This window comes from Trichosurus vulpecula, chromosome 7 (genome assembly GCF_011100635.1).
Source record: "Trichosurus vulpecula isolate mTriVul1 chromosome 7, mTriVul1.pri, whole genome shotgun sequence".
NCBI classification, from domain to species: domain Eukaryota; kingdom Metazoa; phylum Chordata; class Mammalia; order Diprotodontia; family Phalangeridae; genus Trichosurus; species Trichosurus vulpecula.
This window is the reverse complement of record NC_050579.1, coordinates 154,043,298-154,047,004: the sequence shown is the minus strand read 5'-3', so window position 1 is coordinate 154,047,004 and position 3,707 is coordinate 154,043,298. Positions and strand designations below refer to the sequence as shown.

Genomic DNA, 3,707 nt, shown 5'->3' with positions numbered 1-3,707 from the left:
CTCCATTAGAGTGTAGGGTGACCCAGCTCATGAAGGAGAAAACCAACCGGAATGGTCTGGGTAGAGGTGAATTCCTTTGTCAAGATTACTGGCGGTGGTTGAGTCTCGTGATCAAATCACATTTTCAGTAGGAGGAGCTGAAGACTTTCAGCTCCCTACTTCATTTGAAAGTCTACCCCCTCATTAAACCATTTACCAATCAGGGTTGATTTTCACCTGTCAGGGGAACCCCCTTTTCCAAAAGTATTTAAGTATTCAGCGATCCCCATGGATTTGTCTTTGGTTATTGAGAGAAACCATTGACCATCAATTTATTGATTATGAGCTAGCCTAATTAATAAATTGATTACTAATTACCCAGAAACCCTCTATCTCTGGCTTTTCACTTGTTTCAATATAGAATAGGTTAATGTCAATGAATACACGGCTCTAAGGTAGGAGTTCTCAACCTTTTTTATGTTATGGACCCCTTTGTCAGTCTGTTAAAACCTATGGATCTCTTCTAAGAATAATTTTTTTAATGCATAAAATGCATAGGATAAGAAAGGAAATGAATTATATTGAAATATAATTACTAATTTTTTAAAAAAGTTTGTGGGCCTCAGGTTAAGAATTCCTGAACTCTAAGTGTTCTGGGAAACGGTTCTAGAATCCCAAGAGAACTTAAAGGCATTGGACTGGGGAGGTGGGAGAGTTCTAAAATAGAGAATAAGGGGTCATTAGAAAAGAGGATGGGAAGGGGGGAGGGATCCAAAGACGAATCTCAAGATGAGAATGAAAGTTTTGCTCTGGGCTGGGCTTGGGTGGGCTAGTAAGGGTGCCAGGAAATAGAAGCTTTTGCCCTCACACGCTTGTGCCTTTCACTTGCCAAACCCGAGCTCTTTCAGGTTTTTCTTCTGGGTGTTCAGTATGACCTCAGGGCTCAGTTTCTGCCTGTTAATCTAATATCCATAATAAAAATCCAATTGGACCCATGCACTGCGGGTAAGCTGAAGCTGCCCTTTCTTCTTTTGTTAGCTTTCCTTTTTCTTCTCTTTCCAAAATGGAAGCACCCACTGAGCCAACAAGCCACGGCCAGCCTTTCTCACACACTGAATCTCTCTGAGACAAAGGAATCTCTCCATTTAAAATGTTTCCTTCAAGGAATCCCACCCCTTCCCTCATGCTTGCTGGGGAAAGGGAGTCTCTCCCTCTCCAGATTCATGAAGGAAACATTTCATTTTTTTTTGCTACAATAGCAGTACACTCTTCCACTGTCGGCACTGCTCAGTTCATCAGAGACAATTAATTCCACAGGAGTCTCTAGCACATTATCTCTGTCCTGTGTAGGAAGAAATTTTTGGTATTCGGTCTCAAAACCCATATACCATTTCCCTGTGTTTTGTGCAACATGGGTGCTCTCTTCTTATCATATATCTAGGGGATGATGTTCAGGACTTTATATTTCTCCTTAAGAAAATAAACAGGTCTATTCAACATAGCAGCAGCCCATCTTCCTCCACAGTAGTCACCTACAACCCCCGAGTCCCCAGCAACCATGTCAAATGGACCCGCAGTTGGCATTGATCTTGGTACACTTATTCCTGTGTGGGAGTCTTCCAATATGGGAGAGTGGAGATCATTGCTAATGGCCAAGGAAACAGGACCACCCCAAGCCACATCACCTTCACCAACACAGAATGTTTAATCAGTGATGCTACAAAGAATCAAGTTGCAATGACCCCCACCAACAGTTTTCGATGCCAAACGTCTGATTGGTGGAAGATTTGATGATGTAGTTATATAGTCAGACATGAAGTATTGGCTTTTTATGGTGGTGACTGACACAGGCAGGCCTAAGGTCCAAGTAGGGTACAAAGGAGAGACCAAAAGTTTCTATCCAGAAGAAGTCACTCCTATGGTCTTGATCAAGATGAAAGAAAGTGGTGAAGCTTACTTTGGGAAGACTGTCACAAATGCTGTGGTCACAGTACCAGTCTATTTCAAAGATTCCCAATGCCAGGCCACCAAAGATGCTGGAACCATCACTGGTCTCAGTGTGCTCTGAATCATCAATGAGCCAACTGCTGCTGCTATTGCTTGTGGCTTGGACAAGGAGGTTGGTGCCAAGAGAAATGTGCTGATCTTTGACCTCGGGGGTAGTACTTTTGAGGTATCCATTCTCACCATTGAAGATGGCATCTTTGAGGTCAAGTTTGCAGCTGGGGACACCCACTTGGGTGGGGAAGACTTTGACAACCAAAGGGTCAACCATTTCATTGATGATTTCAAGCTAAAGCACAAGAAAGATATCAGTGAGAATAAGAGTGCTGTCTTTGCATCGCTTGTGAACGTGCATAGAATATCCTCTCTTCCAGTATCCATGGCATTATTGAGATTAACTCCCTCTATGAAAGTATCGACTTCTATACATCAATCATCCGAGCCCATTTCGAAGAGTTGAATGCTGATCTCTTCTGTGGCACACTGGATCCTGTGGAAAAGGCCTTAAGAAATGCTAAGCTAGATAAATCACAGATTCATGACATGGTTCTGGTGGGTGGTTCCACTTGAATCCCCAAAATCCATGGCAAGGAGCTCAACGAGAATATCAATCCTGATGAGGCTATTGCTTTATGGTTCAGCTGTCCAGGCTGCTATTTTGTCTGGAGATAAATCTGAGAATGTGCAAGACTTACTGCTGTTGGATGTCACTCCTCTTTCCCTTGGAATTGAAACTGCTGGTGGAGTTATGACCATTCTGATCAAGCATAATACTGCCATCCCCACCAAGCAGACACAGACCTTTACCACCTATTCAGACAACCAGCCTGGTGTGCTTATTCAGGTTTATGAAGGTGAGAGATCAATGACAAAGGACAACAACCTGCTTGGCAAATTTGAACTCACACCAACCCCCTCTCCCCTAGCACCCAGGGGTGTTCCTCAGATTGAAGTAACATTTGACATTGATGCAAATGGCATCCCCAGTGTTTCTGCTGTGGATAAGAGCACAGGCAAGGAGAACAAGATCACCATCACCAATGATAAAGGACCATCTGAGCAAAGAAGACATTGAGCGTGTATGGCCCAGGAGGCTGAGAAATACAAGGCTGAGGATGAGAAGCAGAGAGACAAGGTACCTTCCAAGAATTCTCTCGACTCTTATGCTTTCAACATGAAGGCCACCACAGAGGATGAAAAACTGCAAGGCAAGATTGGTGATGAAGACAAACAAGATCCTTGACAACTGTAATGAAATAACCAACTGGCTAGATGAGAACCAGACTGCTGAGAAGGAAGAATGTGAGCATCAGCAGAAAGAACTGGAGAAGGTCTGCAACCCCATCATTCTTAAGCTGTACCAGAGTGCAGGGGGCATGCCCGGAGGCATGCCTGGTGGGTTTCCAGGGGGTGGAGCAGCCCCATCTGGAGGTGCTTCTTCTGGACCCACCACTGAGGAGGTCGACTAAACACACCAGAAGAAAGAGCGTTCCACGCAGCTTTCCAAAAATTGAAGGACTCAAATATGTAGCCAAGGCAGCAGCGGTTTAAAAGTAACATCTAAGCTACTGTGTAAATCTGGGCATTCTGAATACTTAAATGTGTGCAGAGGGAGAGAAGTGAACAACATGGCACTTTATCAATATTGTAAACAAGTGAAAAAGCAATTCTTGTCCTGGAGAATAAAATCTATTTAAAATTTGCACCACAAAAAAAGAAAATAA

At 43.5% G+C, this 3,707-nt stretch overlaps 1 pseudogene; it reads left to right on the top strand.

The window, feature by feature from the left end:
• Positions 1-1,537: 1,537 nt before the first annotated feature.
• On the top strand, positions 1,538-3,452 carry LOC118856309 (annotated as a pseudogene).
• Positions 3,453-3,707: the final 255 nt, after the last annotated feature.